The sequence below is a fragment of the Neomonachus schauinslandi genome, chromosome 6, assembly GCF_002201575.2.
Source record: "Neomonachus schauinslandi chromosome 6, ASM220157v2, whole genome shotgun sequence".
Classification (NCBI taxonomy): Eukaryota; Metazoa; Chordata; class Mammalia; order Carnivora; family Phocidae; genus Neomonachus; species Neomonachus schauinslandi.
The window spans coordinates 148,595,594-148,617,385 of record NC_058408.1 but is presented as its reverse complement, the minus strand read 5'-3'; the positions used below and the strand labels follow the sequence as shown (position 1 = coordinate 148,617,385).

The 21,792-nt window shown below is 45.5% G+C and overlaps 1 protein-coding gene across 1 annotated transcript in view; it reads left to right on the top strand.

Moving 5' to 3' along the window:
* Window positions 1-21,792, top strand: part of ADAM12 (ADAM metallopeptidase domain 12) — a 299,944-nt gene that overhangs the window by 1,084 nt on the left and 277,068 nt on the right. The gene's annotated exons all lie outside the window — the stretch shown is intronic.

Sequence of the window (21,792 nt, the reverse complement as noted above, 5' to 3'; positions counted from 1 at the left end):
AGTGAAATCTTGATTCTTAAGAGAAAATACACACCAGTTTTGATGTGACAGTCCTGATGAGTGGCCCAACATTATTTACATCTGTTGAAAGTTATTTTTCCAAACACACACCGGGGCTAACATTTCCAGATACACAATTTCTCTGTGTGTTTTACTGGAGCGCTGGGTATTTTTCTGTTGCATCAACATTTTGGTTTTATCCATCAATTATTGGTAGAGACATGTTAATGCGACTTTTAAGGAAGTTTATAATGAGTTTTAATGCAGTTTTGTGCTTTGTTTACTTTGATACATATTTTATTTGAGCCTTCTATGATGTAAAAGAATAATATAAAATAATTGCAATATTAGCAATTCAATTTAATATTTTGAGGAGTTTTAGCTGCCAAATCTACGTGACTTTCTTAAATTTCAGAACTTGATGAAACAGTTGGAAAGTGATAAAAATCTATAGAAATATGAGCTCTTTGGAGAGATCATACAGATGGCTTTGTCCTTGTGATATGTGGAACTATTTTTAGATTATTTTTCATAATAGAAAACAGATTTTTTTTTTAAAGAGCAGTTGAGATTGTGAAAATCCTCTGTAGCTTTCTGGAAGGGCTGCAGTGGGCCACCTTTATGTGAGTAATGATAATATGATTTACATCATTATTTTCTAGAAGGGCTTTCAGTTGAAAGTGAGCATTCAGAAAGGTTGGAGATTTGGTTAAAGGATCCAAATGCTAAATCTGCACTTTTTGAATATTTCTGTTTCATGGAGACTGTTGTAAATTTAATATACAAAGTATAAGTCACTCATGGTGGTATTGATGGTGTTTCCTAGAAGAAAGACTTAAGACATTAAAGAATAGTTCATTGTGCCCTTAATCTGAAAAATTAGAAATGATATGTTAGATGCAGAAAAGAGAAGGATACTATTTCAGAAAGTATGTCTTTAAAATATTTATAGGTGCTAATTAATAATACAAAAATATGGAACAATCTGAAGTTTCTTGGGTGGTGGAAACCATTATGGGGGCTTTCCTTGATAGGAGGGTTGCCAAACTTAGTAAATAAAAGTACAGAATGCCCTTTAAACTTGGACTTCAGATAAACAGTGAATTTTGTTTGTAAGTCTGCCCCATGCAGTATTTGGGACATTGTTATTTATCAAAATCCACATTTAACTGGTGTCCTGTATTTTATCTGGCCTCCCTATCTGGGGAGCGTATCAGAGCAACAACCTGATGAGGGTTCTTGGCATGTCCTTGGGTGGACCCGTTCAGGTGGGCTCTGGTTTCGGACCTCCAGCTTTCTCCTCCCTGCCAGCCAGCCGTCATGTAGACATCAAGAAGCATCTGGCACATCTGCTTCTTGCCACAACCTGATGACTATGGGCCGCCAGCACCATCTTTATAGAAAACTTAGAAAACAATTATTATTTGATAACTGTCTTAGCTCCTCTGCAATTCTGCCTCCTGATTGGAACCATGCAGGTAGTAGGCACATACCAAGTACACTAAAATAACTCCAGGTTACTGACATTACTTAAGAAAATAGGGACTTAGGTGATTTGGGGAACAGCATTTTGTCATAATGCCATGGGGCTCATGGAATCAGCATCATGGCTCTGTAGTTACAATGTGTACCCATCTGTTCTGGTTAACCACCAAGAGCCCACATGATAAAGGGTACATGTAAATGTCTGTTAACGTGCTTGTACGTGTGTGCCATAAGTCTCCACGAGGTAGATGTGCGCACCTGTTGTGAGAATAGGGATTCCGCCTAATGGTGTGTATGTGTGTGTCTTGTTTTCAAACTGAACAGTCAACATTTTAATTTCAAACTGCATCAATAGGGTATATCCTCAAGTATGCAAAACATACATTAATGATTATTTTTTCCCACACCACTCTGCCTGCTGTACCTTAGAATGTAGTTTTAGTTATACATTCTTCCTTTTCTGCTCTGCTATTTTATTCTTTGCTCTCCTGTATGTTTCTAGTCAATCAGTCTTTGACAGTTTCAGTTTTGGGGAAGGCCCAGGCATCTTCCTTTTTATAAAGTGCTGCCAAGGGATTCTAATGAGCACACAAGATTAGAACCATGGCACTATTGGAAACTGCTAGAGTGGTGGTCAACCTGACTGAGATGATTCAGGCAAAAGTACTGTCACATGGTCTCTCTCTCATTCTCTCTCTCCCTGCTCTGTGATTGAAATATATCTGGATAGGATATTATTAGGCCTTTTACAAATCAAGGCATCATTGCCACTGATAATTTACTTGAAAGAGTAGGGGATGGGAAAGAACGTGACCTTTGCATAAATTGGAGCTTCCAGCGTTTTGTTTGTTTCCTTGCTGTTATTTTGATCTATAACATGAGAATAAGCTTATCTGCTTTTCCTCTCCCTTAGGGTCGTTTTAAGAATGAGATGAAACAATGGCTGTAGAAATACATCAGGATCTAAAATCCAACTACACAAATGTAAGGTGATACTGCAAGTTTAAAGTGTTTTAGGGACCCCTCTCCAATTTCATGTCTTGAAAAAACTCAATCCTGGACCCAGGGAAGACATGTCAGGATGTGACTCGATCAGGAGATGATCTCTGTTGAGCCCAGCCTTTGAATGCTCCAGGAAGTTTCCAACTTCCAGCTTTCTCACATGAGAATGAACATGTAGAAACAGTGTGCGAAATGGAAAGCAAAAAGGCAGACAGATGAGAACATGAAACCAAAGCTTCCCTTAGCATATTGTGGGTCTCAAATACCAAATATCAGATAACAACTAATTAAAATGGCAGAAGTAGGTGCTGCTGCATGCATTGAAAGAAGCCTTTCATTTCTTTCGAAGGACTTCTGCTTCAGGCCTTCCAGGGAGACTTGTCATGGGGTTCCCCATCTAGTGCTTGCCTCCCCTGCATTTCCATCCCCCAGTAGCAGCCTCCTCTCCCAGCATTTTGTCACAACAATGGCCCTTGCCAAGGTCATAGGTAGCCTCCCAACTTCCGAAGACAGCCTGTGCCCTTCACTCTTTATCTCACTTATTTTGACACTGAATCACTCTCCTTTGAAATTCTCACTTCCTCTGGCTCCCCAGACCCTGTTCTCTCTTGTTTCTCCTCATATGTTTTTAATTCGTGCTTTTTATTCTTCTTTTTGGCTTTGTCCCTTAACTGTTGGTTTCCACTGACTTTCTTCTGACAGAGGACTCCCACTGGCCGTGTCATTCACTTCTGTGGCCTCACTGTCCCGCAGAGCAGCAGGGAGGGGGCCATTCACAGGAATGACTACAGCTACATCAGCCCCCACACCTGAGCTCCTGCCGGGTGGGAAGTACCCTGTCAGGCGCATTTCATATGATGACCTCACCATCTGTCCTCTAACATACATGGACTTAAAATCCACATCACTCACTTTGCTTTGATTTCTGAGATTCAGTCCCAACTTGCAGTGGATTTCTGGCGCCTCCAGCTGAAAGTTCCCAATTATTTTAAATGCGCTGTGGCCCAAAGTGGATACAGCCCCCTGTCCATCTTCCCTACTTTATTTAATAGCTCCTAGAAGATAAGATTGTCATCCCCTTTTCCCCTCAGATCATGAGGTTGGAGACATCGTGAGGTTGAGTCCACTGGCCCAGTATGTCTAACACATGGCCCTTTCCCACCATGCCTCATTAGTCCTTCTCTGCTCCAGACATTCTACAAATGCAAGCAGATCTAGCCTGTCGCTTTCCTGCTTCCTACCCATAATGTCTGACTTCAAAGCCACGTTCCTTGCATGATGCCTAAGATGCTTTATAGGCGGGGCTGTCCTGATGCTGAAGGCCCTACTCCTACCTCCCAGCCATTGAGCTCATCCCGGTCAGCTTACTACCTAAACATGCCGTGTTCTTTATTGCCATATGCTGTGTCCCTGATATCTGAAGCCCCAGCTTAAATTGTACCTTCTCTTGTGAAGCTCATCTTGAGCTCCCCCAGACAAATCAGTCCTCCCTGTGTCTTTGTCCTTGTCGTCACAGCATCTCCGTGATGTGCAGTCATGCCGTGCACACACTTGACTCATGCAGATGGAGCCTGGCACATGGCACAGACAGACGCTGCAGACACAAAGCTAGATCAGACGTATATCCCCCGATCTGCCCATGGAGCAGGCGGGGTGGGCATGAGGGGGCAGCTGCATCTGCTGCTTCCTCAGGTCCTTCCACCTCTTGCCGGACAAGCTGCTTACTGCCTGAGAGCAATGCCCGTTCTTCCCGTTGGATACCATTTTACAGCAGGGCCAAAAGAAAAGCAGCTCAACTATGCTCAACCCAAGAAACAACGTTCTAGAGAGAAGGGCCATGTCGAACTTGTATAAAAGCGTGAAAACTGGGGTGCCTGGATGACCCAGTTGGTTAAGCATCTCACTCTTGGTCTCCTCCGCTCAGGTCATGATCTCAGGGTCGTGAGATTGAGCCCCATGCTGGGCTCCGAACTCAGCACAGACTCCGCTTGTCCCTCTCCTTCCCCCTCTGCCCCTCCTCCTACACACACACTCTCTCTCTCAAATAAAGAAATAAAATCTTTAAAAAGCATGAAAACCATAAGGCATTTTGAAGATTAATGTAGACTCTGCCTGTGGTACTGTGGCTTTCTGTGTTGGCTTTGGACCCCACCTTCACATGGTGTGGGACTCAGCTCTTTGGCACAGACCATACTGTGCTTTCATTACTACGTTATACTTCTGGTTCTCTCACCAACCTGTGCCTTCCCTGGGGACAGTGGCTTTATGCCCTCATCCCTTCATGCGGTGCTTGGCATCTGGTGGAACAAGGTAACCAACTTTGTGGCCTGGCTCTGAGTTTCCCTCTGTGCCCGGAGCCCAGGTCACTCACTGGTGTGAAGATGGCCACTGCTACTACAGAAGATAGAGCAAATGAAAGTGAACATTTGCACTCTATTCAAATGCCAGAGGGTGCCTTGGGAGCCTCTCCATTTCTGCAGAGTTTGCAAACCACTCTCCAACTACCGTAACTTTTCAGATGTTGCTGACCTCCCTTTAGCAACTACAGGGGCTTTTAAATCATGTAGACGTCTTTTATAGCTTGTTGGAATGCTGCATTTTTCACTTTTGTGGTTACTAATGTCTTATCTGCAGTGACTCCCCACATTGCCTCTCTGTTCCAGGAGGGGCCCTGTTACTCTGTCTGGGTGGGTTTACATGGCCAGCCCTCTACAGGATGACTTTCCCCTTCTCTAAGAGATTATTCTGATAATTGCAGGAGTTGCTTCAGGCCAGCTCTTGGTGTCTGCTTCTTGGCTGAGTAAGCTCAACAGTTAGCCTTCCCGTCTTATGGGACATTGAGCTTACATTAGCTTAAAGCTGGCCAATAGTGCTTCCTCTTAAGAATATAATATTAAAATACCCATCGTGAAGCTATTCCTTAGAAATGTATTATTTTCAGACCATACAGTCTCCTAGGAAGGTCTGTACCCCCGACCCCCAACCACTTAGCTCCCATTGAACCCCCAGCCCCACTCCTCGCTTGACAATCCCCATGAGACTCTGTGGGCACACAGGAGGCTCCTGTTTCAGCCTCACATAACCCGCCCAGCCAGGACCATGCCCACCCTTCTGGGAGAGCGGGATTAGAGGGGGAGGAGCCGGCCCCCCTGTATCTTCAGGAAGGCACCTGTCTTCCATCAGTCCCATGTACTGCGTGAGGAGAAAGGTGTTGGCACATGCGGAAATGGATTCAGACTCCTGCACGGCCTCTGCCTCGCTGGGTGCTGTCGGGCTGGGGGCGAGCCTCGGCCGAGCCTGTTTCCTCTTCTGTAAAGGAGATGGTAGCGGTCGCCTTGCTGCCTGGCGTCGCACCCTCAGCACGCTCCGGGAAGTGTCAGCCTCTTTTCCTCTCTCTTAACTTCTTCTGGGCCTTCTGGCAGGGCTTCTCAGCCTCCGCGCTGGCGCCCGGGGGGGCTGGCTCGTTCCCTGTCATGTGTGTGTGCACAGGCAGGCCTGTCCTGTGCGATGGAGGGCGCTCCGCATCCCCGGCCCCGCGCACCAGACGCCCGCAGTGCGGTCCCCAGCAGTCATGTCAACTCCCTGTGTCCCCCGGGGAGGGGGAGGGGGAGAACTTGCCCCTTGAGAGCCACTGCACTGGGGGCAAGACTAGGAAGGCTAAGGACAGTCACGGAGAACCTTCCCTTGACCAGAGGCTAGTCAACCTTTTCTGTGAAGAGCTCCGCAGTGATTTCGCAGCGCGGGCCCTGCGCCGTCTGCCTCAGCGCCCAGCTCTGCCCCTTGTGGCGTAAAGGCAGGCGTGGACGGTACCTGAACAACCGGGCATGGCCGTGATCTAAAAAACTTCTCTGTGGGCGTCAAAATTTGAATTTAAGATAATTTTCATGTGTCGTGAAAGCTTTTATTTCTTCTTTTTTTAAATCATTTAAAAATGTAAAACCATTCTTAGCTCACAGGCAGTGGGCCGGACTTGGCCTGAGGGCAGGCTGTAGTTTGCAGCCCCTGAACTAGGTGTCCTTACTGTACAGATGTCCCCCCGGGTGCCCCCAGGGGCCCTGCAGGGTGGGAGCTGTGCGCATGCGCAGGCCAGCGGGTGGCCGGGCCCCCGCTGGAACCGGACGTGGCCGGTCCGGCGACTGAGCCCAGGTCCGTCACATTCTGAAGTCTGGTGTTCTTTCGGTAGCGCTCTGCTGCTTCCCCAGGAAAATCTTCAGCTTTTCTCCCCTTGTGCGTCGCATCGGGACGGGTTCGTAAATCCGGACTCCGGCCGGTCCTGATGGAGGGCAGGCGTGCTCTCCCGCTCGCTGTCAGGCCGCCAGAGGCCTTCCGACTTTCTTAAGCAAGATGTGAGTGCTGCTCCCATCCCTCCACGGCCTTTCTGTTCACTCCTCCCACTCGGCCAACACACAAGAAGGACAGCGCAAGCCAAGCTATTGTGCTTGGTTCAGCTGTGACCCCAGCTTTGGGAGCACGCCTCTCCATCAAGGAGGGGCTCTGGGACTACATTTCCACGTGGCTCACTGCTACCTCATTTATTGCTTGTGACTTCTTAGCAAAGCCCTAAGGTCATTTATTTTAAAATTAGCTATTGAATCAGGTCTCCCCACAGTTTCTGCAACTCCCTGCCCATGCCACTGCCCCGCCAGACCTCTAGCATCATAATGGAACTGGGACTTTTTAAAAATATATTTTAAAATAACAAATTTAGGTAATGCTAGGGGATCGAGTGGTTTGCATTATTTAAATAGAGTTATAATTTTTTCTTCTTTATAATTCTTAGGTAAGACTCTTCACATGACTGAGAGGTAGAGCATAGAGTTGCTTGATAGGAGAAAAGGAGTCTGATGAATTCTGTTTTCAATTTTCCAAGCATTCATCTAAGCACATGTGAGTACCTGCTGCATTCCAGGTCCTAGATCAAGTTCCTGTGGCACAGGATGGGTGAGCCTCCATCCGCCCTTGAGAAGCTCACTGTTTAGTGAACTAACGATTGTAATAAATTTAAATAAGTACTTCAGAAGAGATTTATGCTTTTTAAAATACGTGATTTTGGAGTAGTTTTAGATTTACTGATACATTCAAAGATAGTACAGAAAGCCCCATATACCCCACACTCAGCTTTCCCTGTTACTCGCATTTACAATCTATGGCACATTTGTAACAATTAATGATACATGGTTTTTTATATTTTAACCTGAAAAAAGTTTGGGGGATTGGGGACATTTCAAAGAATATAAAATTTCTATAAAGGCTAAAGATTTTTAAATCACAGTTTAGACGAAAAGAGCATACCTTCCCAAGAGAGACTTAATATGTATCAATGTTGCATTTAGTAATTTCACATCTTGTGAAGGCTGAGGAAGCCCTCACCTGTACATTTACTTTGGAATTTCTCACAAGTTACAACATAACCAGTGGGATGGGTTCCTTCCTGGTTGTTCAATAAACAGTCATGTTGGTGATGAGGTTTCATTCAACCAAAGTTCAAAGTTCAGATTTTTTTTTTTAATTCTATTTTTCCTTGAAAAGTGAGAAATCTTTTTAAATCTATGACAAGAGTGCTTGCAACCAAGTGTGTAAAATCATGTTAAAAACAGCCAAATACAGGGCCATTATGTGACTGTAGGGGAACTTCTGTGTAGAGAGCTTGTGTGAGATTTTCCCCCCTGTATTGATTTAACATGCTCTGGACTCCCCCATTCTTGCACACTTCCTTGTAAGCATAAGGTATGTGTTTTTGAGTGGTACACACCAGTATTTTATAACCATTTTTTCATTATTGCCTGCCTAAAGAGAAAATTTAATTTTAATTAATTTTAATTAAATTTAAATTACTTTAAATTATATTTTTCTTTAGGGAGAAATTAAATACCAAGAAATAAGGTTTGTTAGCTAGAGTTAAGCTCCAGAGGGATACAAATCATTGGTAATATCTAAGGATTTCCAACCCCTCCCCAAGTACCACTTTTTTGCCCCATTAAGGGCAATAGCCACCTACTGAGAATGTATGATGGCACCACATGTAAATGGGCAGAAGGAAATGTATGTCTCCCAGGACTAATGTATGTGCAGAAATCTGCCCAGTGGAGATTGGGGGCAGGTATGAAGAAAAGTTGATTTCTCCCTCTCTCAGAGTCGGTTCTTGCTAGATTTTTAAAAGTATGTATTTTATGTGAGAACAGTTGGAGATTTACAGAAAAATTGTAAAACTAGTACAGAGTTCCCATATACCTCACACAATGTCTGCCCTGTTGCTGACTTACATTATGGTGCATTTGTCACAATTAAGGAACCAGTGTTGGTACATTATTACTAACCGAAGTCCGTACTTAATTTATATTTTCTTAGTTTCTACCTAATATACTTTTTCAAAGATCCCATCCAGAATCCCACGTTACATGTAGTCATCATATCTTGCCACTTGGTTCTGACGGTTTCTTGGACTTTACGTTTTTGACGATATTGATGATTTTGAGAAGTACTCATCAGGGATTTTGTAGAATGTTCCTCATTTGGGATTTGTCTGATATTTTTCTCATGATTGAGCTGGACTTATCTATGTTGGGGAGAAGACCCCAGAAGTAAAGTACCATTCTTGTTACACCATAGCAAGTGCTATCAACAGAACTTATCACTGTTGATGTTGACCTTGATTGTCTGGCTGAGGTCATGTTTGCCGGGTTTATCTCCTTTCCATACTGGATTCTTGGGAAGGAAGTCACTGTGTACATCTCATGCTCAAAAGAGTCATGCTCCACTTCTTAGAGGGTGAAGCGGCTACATAAATTATTTATAATTCTCCTGCAGGTGAGATTAATCTACTCTCCCTATGTACTTATTTATTCAATTATTTATCCATATCAGGATGGATTCATGGATATTTATATTTTGGGTTGTAATCCAATACTCTTTTGTTTTATTTAGTTTTTAAAGATTTTATTTATTTATTAGAGGGAGAGAGCATGAGAGAGAGCATGAGAAGGGGGGAAAGGGGCAGAGGGAGAAGCAGACTTCCCGCTGAGCAGGGAGCCCAATGCAGGGCTCGATCCCAGGACCCTGAGATCATGACCTGAGCCCAAAGGCAGACGCTTAACTAACTGAGCCACCCAGGCACCCCCAGTACTATTTTACTTATGTTATTGTTTAAACTGGCCATTGGGAGCTCTTTCAGCTGGCTTTGTGTCCTTTTGACGTACCCCCATTGTGTGTGTGTGTGTGTGTGTATGTGTGTGTGATCACTTCCTTACTTTCGGTCACTACAAGAAGTACCAGGTCCATTTTCTATATTTCCTGCCCCAGCCCTAAAATCAGCCATTTCTCCAGGGAGCCCTGGTTCACTGGAGGATGGTATTAGACATCAAGATCTGGGTGCTGGGTGTGCTTACCAGTACCTCAACGACACTTCTGGGTGTCCTCAGCTGACAGAGTAAGGAAATAGATATGTGTGTCCTTGCTAGATTTGAGAGAAACAAACTTCAAATGCTGGATCATGACTGGGGCACACCATACCTTTTCACACAATATTTTTGATTCTAAAAATTTTATTAAGAGAAAATACACCAGGAATTTGGTTTTTTATGGCTATACCTATTCAGGCAAAAATGAAGAATGGCAATTCTCAGTAACCTAAATCAGTTCTTGAGAATCAAACCTAATCATCAAGTTCCTTTCCCTAAAATGTTATTTTAAAAAATTAATGCCCAGCTTTCCAGCATTTGACCTAACTCTGGCTTTTCAGATTCCCCGAGTTGATCCATGCCTGCAGGCTGCCTTTCTGCTAATTACTGGACATTAATCTGACCTTTTTCCTAAAAGTGGCACACAAAAAGATTTCATTCAGCTGGTATAACAATTCTCATGTGCAATTTTTACTCACTGAAGATACTAAGGGTCTTTTGCTTGAACCTACTCATTTTCCAAGCATGTAATTTAAAGACATGGTCATAAACCCGAAACAGAGTGAGAGCACAGAGCTAATGAGAGCAGGGTTGCAGATTATGTTTCTGTTAGGATTCCCCATTCCCACGGGAGCCATTAGCTTGGCTCCATTTCCTGGCCTTCCCTGGCATGTCTTAGCCCCATAGCATCTCACAGGGGACACTCCTGAACGTATGAGGGCAGTCAGCCCAAATTCGGAAACGTGACGCATACACTATTTCCCGTCACTGCTGGCTTAGCAGGGCTCTGTTTGTATATGCAGGTTCACATCCGTGTTTCCCAAACATCAGTCACCCAGGATCCACATGAAAGATTTCAGTCTAATTATAGAAGCAGCCACACTTAATAGTTTATATGTGCTTGACATGCTGACTTTTTGTTCCAACACATAAAAGGAATATAAATGATTGAAATGAAATGTGCTGTGTACCTCTCTAAATGCATCTGTCATTGGGGAAAACAGTATATCATTTGAAAACAGCCCAAGACATTTCACGGTTTCTTTCTTTTTTCCATCCAGTAGATGCTCATTGAGTACCTCACCAGGGGTGCTGTGTACAGCTATGCAGAGTAAGTCCTGCATCCCTTGGGGGGAGGCAGGGTCGGTTGGATCCCCAGAGATGAGCCATGACAACCTGCTCAGCTGCTGAGCGGGGTGGCCCAGCCAGGAACAAGCACCATCCGGTAGAGCTCTATGTAAGAGTTGTGACGTGTCACTTTTGAGCGGAAAAATTTTACTGCCTTAGCATTATCCTACTTCTCTTTTGACTTCTTTCTGTATACTCATTTAATCAGGAAACAGTTACTGCGAGCCCCTCATGTTCCAGGCCCTGTGCTGGATGCTAGAGATACTTTGCCCTTTTTAAAAAATGCATAAAACTGGGCAATTTCCTTTCAGAACTGCTTTGAAGCTTGCTCAAGCAGAGCTCTAGGAAATGTCAGCTCCTGCGGTCCAAACATAAGGAAGAGCTGAGAGCCCACGAGGGGCAGAGAATTCTATTATGGCTCCTTTGAAATCTAGTCCCTCCTTTTATAGTTCGAAACAAGGCCACTGGGCATATGCTCTCTGGTTGTGCCTCTTCAGCTAATAGGAATGTGTTTGCCTTGCCAGAAGTTCTTGCTGGTTTTAGTGTCTTAAGTGGGATACGTGGGAATGCGTCAGATCCCCGGGAGCTGTTGGTTGGCCCGGCACTGGCCTCCTACGTCCGCGTCTCTGCTCATCTGGAGCCCAGAGAGCCGGCATTTGTGGTCTTGCACTTTTCATGTCTGGACCACGTTGGGCGAGTGAGGAATTCCGGTTCTGTCGACCCCCTGGCCTCCCGGCCCCAGTCAGGGGAGAAGGGAGACTTTTCAGGGCCATCTCCGGAGCAGTCTCGGTGGAGTCCCAGAGCTGGGTTTTTCCAGCCTGCTGTTTCATTGGCAGGTACCGGGCCTTGTCTGGTTCAGTCTGGAAGCGTTTCTGGGAATGCAGCTGCCACGGGAAACGCCTGTAATGGGCATAACACAAACCGGGCGTCCTCCGACGTCCTCCGACGGCCGAGGGTTCCGATCTCCGTCCCACATACTTCAGCTGCCCAGACAGGGTGAGAAGAAGCTGTCAGGCGGGAAGGACAGCAACAGCGTCCTGGAGTCAAATGCAAAACATCGAGTGCATTTTTGCTGGTTATAAAGGACAGGAACATGGAGCCGTTCTTCTGGCCCCGGCACGCACTGCTAGGGGAGAGCCGGCCAGAGGAGTTGGCAGGTGGGGAAATGAGTTTGAGAGGCTTTAAAGATCTTTTCCTATAAAATAAATGTCCAGAAGCTGTGGAAATGTATGTCTTTAGTTAAGTAAATACCCCCAAAGACAACACATGTACGTTTTTCAGTGAAACGTTACCAGTTACCACTGCCCGTGTTTGCAGATTCCAGAAATCCGAGCACACACAGAATTGGCCTATTATACTCATTAACCTCGGAGGCACCTCCTCTCAAGAAGTTCCTACGGCCGTGACAGCAAATTAATTTAACTATTTTATTTGAAGCAGCTGAGGCTGGAGGAGCTCGCCTTCGGATTTCCTGGCTGTGTTTCTGAATCCGATGGGAAGAAACAGGAAGGGATGAGTTCTAGCTTCTCTGCAAACTGAGGCAGCCCACTGAAACCCTCCCCACCTCAGCCTCCTTATGTACAGAGGGTCCTAGCTGAGATCTGGAGCCACACTCTGCCCTGTCCATGCCCGGGCTGGCAAGTTGTAGTGTTGTCTGCTTGTGTTCGCAGGTGACAAACACCGATGACGGATAAGGCACTATCAGGATTGGAGTTTTCCGGTGAAGCGAGGCCTTGAATGTCATGCTAGGAGGTTAGAATTCCATTCCAAAGGCAGTGGAAAGCCATGGAAGGTTTTGAGAAGTCAAGTGATGTTTGGGGCAGTGGTTTCAGAAGCGATTTGAGGTAGAGCATCCGTTTTAGGAAGGAAAGCGGTGGCAAGGCGGTAGATGGGTTATGTTAGAGACGGAACGTGGGGCCCAGGCCTATGAAGAGACCCCAGCAAGAGCTGGTGAGGGACTCTTGTTCTCTGCAGGCCCCTCCCCAGCACCGAGACTGTCTAAGCTGACTGCTCACAGGGGTGCAGGGCTGGCACGCTACTCCCTTGCTCTGTGACCTTTGGCGAGTAACACGACCACTCTGAACCTCTGCTTCCCCATTAAAAACGGGAACCCAAAAAAATTACCTATTTCAGAGGGCTGTTGCTAAGATGGTGTTTAAGCGTATAGAACATGCTAAGATTCACTGTGTTTATTGTTGTTATTTACACTTCCAGTGCCATGAGGCGTCCTCGGAAACCTGGTTTTTAATGGCATTTTAGTGGATCCTTCACTCTCTGGCCACTCAGATCCACCCTTACTGCGCAGAATGAGTCTTTCTTCAACACAAATCTGACTGTGTCTTAGAACTGTTTAAAAACCATCAGTGACTCCCCGTTTCTCTCAGAGTAAGACCCAGACCTTTATTTTATTTTATTTTATTTTTTGACAGAGAGATAGAGAGAGCCAGAGGGCACAAGCTGGGGGGAATGGCAGAGGGAGAGGGAGAGAAGCAGGCTTCCACCAAGCAGGGAGCCAGATCATAACCTGAGTCAAGGCAGACGCCCAACCGACTAAGCCACCCAGGTGCCCCATATTTTCTTTTTTTTTTTAATTTTATTATGTTATGTTAGTCACCATACAATACATCATTAGTTTTTGAGGTAGTGATCCACGATCCATTGTTTTCGTATCACACCCAGTGCTCCATGCAGTATGTGCCCTCCTTAGTACCCATCACTGGGCAGACCAATCCCCCTCCCCCCTCCCCTCTAAAACCCTGTTTGTTGAGAAACAAAAAGACCCAGACCTTTAATGTGGGGCCTGTGCATCCATCCGTGACCTGAGCCCCCTCCGCCTTCCTCACACTGTGCCATACCTGCACCTTCTTGCCGGCCCCCAGAGGCCCAGTCCCACTATGCTCTGCATGGGCTTTCTGCACGCTCCTACCTTCCCTGCCCTAACCCTCCCTCACCTTCCACGTCCTGTCTCCATTTTCCCGGACTGACCTCAGAAATCACCTTCTTTGGTTGGCATTACAGACTGAATGTTTGTGTTTCCCCAAAGTTTGCATGTTGGAGCCCTAACCCCCAACGTGATGGCATTTGGAGGTGGAGCCTTTGGGAAGGGATTAAGGTTAGATGAGGTCGTGAGGGTGGGGCCCCCAGGATGGGAGCAGCGTATTTGTAAGAAGAGGGAGAGGCCAGAGCTCTCTCCACCCTGTGAGATGCAGTAACATGACCGTCTGCAAGCCAGGAAGAGAGCCCTCACCAAGACCCCAGCTATGCTGGCACCCTCATCTTGGGCTTCCAGCCTCCAGAACTGTGGGGAATAATTGTCTGTTGTTTAAGCACGCCCGTCTGTAAGCAGACTAAGCAGTGGTTTTCCCAAACTCTTCGCGTACACCACCCCTTTTCAACATCCGGTTAGCTGCCAGGTACCCAGGTCCCATGTGGGGCATGTTACCCGAGCATTCAGTTCAGTCCTTCCAGCATGGAGCATGTTACCTGAGCACCCAGTCAGTCCTTCCAGCATGGAGCACCTTACCTGAGCACCCAGTTCAGTACTTCCAGCATGGTGCATGTTACCTGAGCACCCAGTCAGTCCTTCCAGCATGGAGCATGTTACCTGAGTACCCAGTTCAGTCCTTCCAATATGGAGCATGTTACCTGAGCACCTAGTTCAGTACTTCCGGCATGGAGCATGTTACCTGAGGACCTAGTTCAGTACTTCCGGCATGGTGCATGTTACCTGAGCACCCAGTTCAGTACTTCCAGCATGGAGCATGTTACCTGAGCACCCAGTTCAGTACTTCCAGCATGGTGCATGTTACCTGAGCACCCAGTCAGTCCTTCCAGCATGGAGCATGTTACCTGAGTACCCAGTTCAGTCCTTCCAATATGGAGCATGTTACCTGAGCACCTAGTTTAGTACTTCCAGCATGGCGCATGTTACCTGAGCACCTAGTTCAGTACTTCTGGCATGGAGCATGTTACCTGAGCACCTAGTTTAGTACTTCTAGCATGGATCATGTTACTTGAGCACCCAGTCAGTACTTCCAGCATGGAGCATGTTACCCAAGCACCCACTCAGAACTTCCAGCATGGAGCATGTTACTCGAGCACCCAGTCAGTACCTCCATCATGGTATGTGTTATCCACACGTAACAGTTGATTTTGTTATTGGTTTCTTAGGGAAGCTGAAATCTTGAAGGGCAGATACTATGTATTGCTCATGTCTGTATCCTCAGAGTCTATTGGTACTTGATACATAGTAGGTCCCCAGAGATGTTTGAATTAATATTTATGAGTCCCTTATTTTTCAATTATTTCATTTCATTTACTTTTTTCTTGGCTTTTGTTTTGGTCTAGTGCTTTTTCACTTAGGTTTGATGAATGCTACAAAAAATATAAAAGTCATTTTCATAGTTTCACAATCAAGCATTTCCCTCAGGTACTTGCATTTCAAATTATTGAAAATGTTACTATAAACAATGGACTCTTAAGCAGATTTTTTTTTTTTTTTTAGGGAAAACTTTTTTTTTTTTTTACTTTCTATGTTTGAATTATTTTTTATTAACATATAAAGTATTTGTTTTAGGGGTACAGATCTGTGATTCATCAGTCTTAAACAATTCACAGCGCTCACCATAGCACATACCTTCCCCAGTGTCCATCAGCCAGCCACCCCAACCCTCCCACCCACCTCCACTCCAGCAACCCTCTTGTTTGTTTCCTGAGATTAAGAGTCTCTTATGGTTTGTCTCCCTCTCTGGTTTTGTCTTGTTTCATTTTTCCCTCCCTTCCCCTATGATCCTCTGCCTTGTTTCTCAAATTCCACATATCTGCGAGAGCATATGATAATTGTCTTTCTCTGATTGACTTAATTCGCTTAGCATAATACCCTCTAGTTCCATCCACATCGTTGAAAATGGCAAGATTTCAATTTTTTTGGTGGCTGAGTAATATTCCATTGTATATATATACCACATCTTCTTTATCTATTCATCTGTTGATGGACATCTTGGCTCTTTCCACAGTTTGACTATTGTGGACATTGTGGCTATAAACATTGGGGTGCACATGACCCTTTGGATCACTACATTTGTATCTTTGGGGTAAATACCCAGTAGTGAAATTGCTGGGTCATACAGTAGCTCTATTTTCAACTTTTTGCGGAAACTCCATACTGTTTTCCAGAATGGCTGCACCAGATTTAGGCAGATCTTTTTTCCCAGAAATATATATGTCATATCTCTTGATTGATTCAGGTGTGTCCCACTTTGTAAGTGGATGGTGCTCCCAGTTTGTCCAAAATGAAGAGTGGAACCTTTCGATGTGTAGCCCCATTGAGATGACGCTCTAAACAGAAGTCAGACTTTGGCCTGCAGCCCTAAAGCTTATCCTTGCTCTACTCTCTCTGCATTCAAACTTCTTTTAGCATACCCACCTCCCGCCATAGCCTGTCCTCCCACCACCCTCACCTGGTTTCTGCTTTGCCTCACCTGGGACATTTGGTCTCCTCTCCAGAAATCAGACTGACTTTCCCCCATATTCCTGGGATTTCTGTTCCCACCCCTCCTTCCAGGCTTGACTCCTTCCCTACCTGTCGCTCCTCTGGTGGCCCCAAGGCAATGCCACAGATGCAGCCCCTCTACTGGAAGCCGTTTAGGATAGGGTTGGTGGTCTCATCTTCCACACCTGGCTTTCTCCTCTGGGATTCTATTCAGAAGAGCCCTAGGAACCTTCCTGTGCCCATTCCTGACCTCCATCCATGAGTCCCTTCATTGTCCTTCTGATCACTGCTGCCAAGAGCCTTTTCTCACCTCTGCCTTAAAACCACGTCCTTAGGGAAGCGTTCCCTGGTCATCTCATTTAGGCAGGTACCTGCTCTGTCAGTTGCTATAATTCCGTTCAGTTTCTTTTACACTGTGCCATACCATTGTATTTATCTGCTTGTTTGTTTGCCTCCCCAACTGGACTGTCTGTTACAAGAGGATGGAGACGTATCTCTTTTGCTCACCACTATTCCCCAGAGTCTACCACAGAAGTTTGTGTGGTAAATATCAATGATATCCGGGTTGGCAGTTGAGGGATGGGGGATGGACAGATGGGGGTGGATAGGGCCCAACCCCTGAAGCAGATGGTGTTGATGAGGCCTCTGTGTTCCCTGCCTCCCTTTTGTGTAGTCTTCTTGGGCATCTCGCCATTTTTTGTAAGATCTTAATGTCCTTCTATTTCCAGGATGGGAGACATTGCCCCTTGAAATATTAAGACGTAACTAATAAATTAGCATATTTTGAATTTACTAAGTTGAGTTTCCTAAACTGGTTCTGTGATAGGCCAACTTCCCACGTTACCCTCACTCTTCTGAAGCCCCCTCCCACACTGAGTCAGGGTTAGTCTGTGTCTCCAATAGAATAAGGCAGTAGAGGCAGCATGTGACTTTACACTTTTTACCTTGGTCTCGTGGCTCTCTCACTTTGGAGGTGCCAAGCCCTGAAGATATTTAAGCAGTCCTATGGAGAGGGCCGTGTGAAGAGTTGTGCTGTCTGGCTGACAGCATCAACTGCCAGGTATGTGAGTGCGCCATCTTGCCTGTGAGTGCGCCATCTTGCAGTGGGTCCTCCGGTCTCAGTCCAGCCCTCAGATGATGGCAGCCTTCGCTGACGTCTGACTGCACGCTCATGAGACACCCCAGGATAGAGCCTCTCAGCTAAACTGACCCAAGTTCCTACCCACAGAAACTATAAGCAAAGTGGCAAGCTAAAATGCTGTCTTCAGTTGAACAAAATGGTTGCCTCCCACATAAAACAGAGGCAAGTAACTAATAAAATGTCAACTAAAAGTAAAGGAAAGAAGGCAACACCACGTCCAAAGACTTGACTGCAGGTGTCCGTTACCCAACAGAGCCTCTCCACACAGGTGCATGTATGTGTGTGAACATGGCCTGCAGTGACAGGCATAGTTAACAGTCTGTCAGACACTAGGTTGTGGTGATCGCAGGGTTGATGAAACTCTCGTCTGCTGGGAGAAGAGAAGAAAGTCACTTGTTACTGAAGCAGAGAAAAGGCTAAAGTAACAAACAAACCAAGTGTTTAAGGAAGACAGCCACGATCTTGGTCTCATGTTTGGCTTCTTTTTGAGGTATAATTACAAAGAAGTCAGAGTCAGAACCTAAGAAGAGGTTTCTGCCTGTTTGTGTTTTCCTCCTTCTTGAGGGCCTTACCACAGGCACGCCTCCTCCCTGAAGCCTTCCCTGACCACCCAGACTCCACTGATTCCACAGTCTCTGGATCCCTCGACTATGTGGCCAAGACCACCCAGCTGCACATAGTACTTCTTCTTTAGTTTTGTGTGTTGAGGAGAAACAGTGACCTAAATTCAGCCACATTCCTCCAGAGGCACAGCCAGGTTCTAACATCAGGAGTTGTGATCCTGGGTGGGAGAGGTGGGGAGCAGGTATATCCAACTACATGGGGTCCCCTAGTTGGCAATCCTGCTATAGGTTTCTGAAATCTTCTCTCATGTCTTCTTATCGTCTTAACTGCACTGCCAGTGTCTTACCTCTAGCATCGTGCTCTTTTTAAATTAGCATTTTTGGAGAGTGGGTTCAGAAGGAGTTAATTGTCCTCTTCCCATCTCCTCCCCCCAGTTACACTTTTGCATTCATTCAGGAAACATGGATGGAATGTGTAGGGTTGCCCCATAAAGCACAGGATGACCAGTGAAATTTGAATTTCAGGTAAGCAACAAATAGCTTTTGAGTAAAAAGTATGCAGTATTTGAATTTGCAGTCCAAATTTAACTAGATTTTATTTTTTTCTTTTTTCCTAAATCTGGTAACCCTAATTGTCTACTCTGTGCCAGACTGTGTGATATGAAGATGAACAAACATAACCCCTGTCCCCCCTGGGACTTGTCAGCCCAGTAGAAGAGACAAACACCTGTGTAGAGAAAGCACTTCCTAAAGGCGTGTTGGAACCACAGCCAGCACAGGGACAGCAAGAAGGGCCCCAAACCCAGTGCGGGTGGGATCTTAATATTTCAAGGGCATGGCTCAGAGAAGGCTTCCTGGAGGTCTTATCTTGCACTGACCCTCAGCATGGACAGGCACCCCCTAAAAGCTTTTTAGGATCCACTGTACACCGTACACAGTAGATGCTGAGCTAAATCGTAGTAGTTTCCCCTTCATAGCACACAGTTTCATATTTTGGTCCCTTCTCACCAAACACATAATTCATAAGTTCTTGATAAATTTCCTGGGCATGTGCTACTTGGCATCATAGCCTTACACCTTTATTTACAGAGTCTGTTTTTTATAGCTTCCTATTAAAAATGAGCACCCCAAATGGTGATTTACAATCGAAGACAATGTCATGGCACTTATATTGTTTTGGAGTTAAGCCCCCAGCTACTGCCTTCCTGCCCCTGGTTTATCCACCAGCCATCTCAGAGGGAGCTGATGGCTCCTAGGGTCTGCTTTTTCACCATGGATTTGCTGGGTAACTGTTGCAGCCTGGTTCTACCCTACCACTTGCCTGGAACAGCTTTTGGCAAGGTCAGCGATGACCTTGGTGAATTCCTTGCCCTTCCCTCAGTCTGTGGGATTTTCAACTTCTTGGTATCTGTAGTTGGTGATTTCTTTCTCATCCACCTGCTGCCCCTGATTTCTTGGTCCAGGTTTTTCCTGATTCTCCTCCTACCTCCCTGACTACTCATTCACTTTTACCCCCTGTTCCTATTCTCCCCCACCAGCCTTCTAAATCTATGCAACTCATGAGGTTCTGTTTTCTGCCTACTTCCTCTTATGACATTCTCTCTCTAGATCCCTTCTCCATCTCAAGGGTTGCTACCCTCCCCTCTGTTAACATGACAAAATCCTCACCACCAGCCCTGATCTTTTGCAAGATTCAGGTCCATATTTCCAACTGTCTTAGATCATTTCATTGTGGACATTATGCCATTCTCTCCAGCTGCTAGTCCTTAAAAGTGATTTTCTTTGCTTCTCTTTGAAAGCTGAGTGACTTACTGAAGTCCATATTTGGCTTGTAACACAGCCAGTTCCTGAGTGTGGGTTCCCACCTCGTGTAATACACTAGGAGCACTTTAGCTCTCCACCTGATACACCCAGCTCACCAGGTGGCCTCTGTCTTAGAATGGACTCTCGCTAGAATGATGATTCATTGTTGCAGATTACCCGATGAAGAGACTCTTGGTTGTCAGTGACAGAAAACCAGCTAACGCTTGCTTATGTTAAACAGGGATCTTTGTTTTCTATTCACAAAACTGAAAAGTTCTGGGCCATTTCCTGGTTTAGACATGATAGGCTACATCCAGGGACTCAACCAATGTCCTCAAGACTGGCATTTATTATCTACATCTCTTAGTACCTCCCTGTTAGCTCTGTTTTGAGAGAGGCCTTAACTTCATAGTGGCAAGATGGCTGCCAACAGCTCCAGTCTTGTACCTCCTTCTCTGCGACCCCAGCTACATTCTCATCCTCTGCAGTGTAGACAAGAGTCTTCAAATTGAGTCTCTGAGAACTAATTTGAGTTATGTGTCAACATTTGAAAGGGTCCAGTGTAACCAGAAGCATGGAATAAGTGACTGACAAAGCCTGGGCCATATGCCCACCTTTGGCATGGGGAGGAGGAGATAGTCAACCATAATTACAAGGACCGAGTGGGAGAGTGGCAATTCCTCAAAAGAACTCTGGGTTCTGGGACTGTATACAAGGAGAATGGAAGGCAAGCAGGAAAAAATGTCTACTCAACTGTGCAAATGCATCTCCGCAGTTATCCCAGAAGAGGCTTCATGACAGCTGACCCATGCATCATTCCTGGACTGGTAAGTGATAAGGTCTGACCTTTAGCTATGGATATAACATGTCACAGCTGTTATTTGCAGTTGCTAACTATGAGATGATAATGCTTCTTATCTGAAAAGAGATGTTCCAGTATCCTCCACTGCAAAGCACACCAGGCATCAGTCAATTTGCAGAGAATATTTTTAAACTTCTAGGATATAGTCTGAGGGCATTTCCTTACATAGGAAATCAAGATTTAAAAAAAGTAGTCAAGATATCGCTTACTCAAAACTTGAATTAATTTTAAGTAGTGACTGTATAGAAGTTCACTCTTACACTGTCTGTTAAAAATGCTAAGTAGGGGACCCCTGGACGGCTCAGTCAGTTAAGCATATGACTCTTGATTTCAGCTCAGGTCATGATCTCAAGGTAATGAGATTGAGCCCCGCGTTGGGCTCCGTGCTGGGTATGGAGCCTGCTAAAATTCTCTCTCTCCATCTGCCCTCCCCCCCCCCACTCACTCTCTCTAAAAGAAAATTTAGAAATAAAACCCTATGGGGGTGCCTGGGTGGCTCAGTCATTGAGCATCTGCCTTCGGCTCGGGTCATGATCCCAGGGTCCTGGGATCGAGCCCCACATTGGGCTCCCTGCTCAGCCGGGAGCCTGCTTCTCCCTCTCCTGCTCCCCCTGCTTGTGTTCCCTCTCTAGCTGTCTCTCTGTGTCAAATAAATAAAATCTTAAAAAAAAAAAAAACAAACCCTATGACCCAGCAATTGCACTCCTAGGTATTTACCCCAAAGCACAGATGTAGTGAAAAGCACTAATAAGATCACCCAATGTTCATAACAGCAATGTTCACAATAGCCAAACTGTGGGAGGAGCCAAGATGTCCTTCAAAAGATGAATGGTTAAAGAAGATGTGGTTCATATATATAATGGAATATTACTCAGCCATCAAAAAGGATGAATACCTACCCTTTGCATTGACCTGGATGG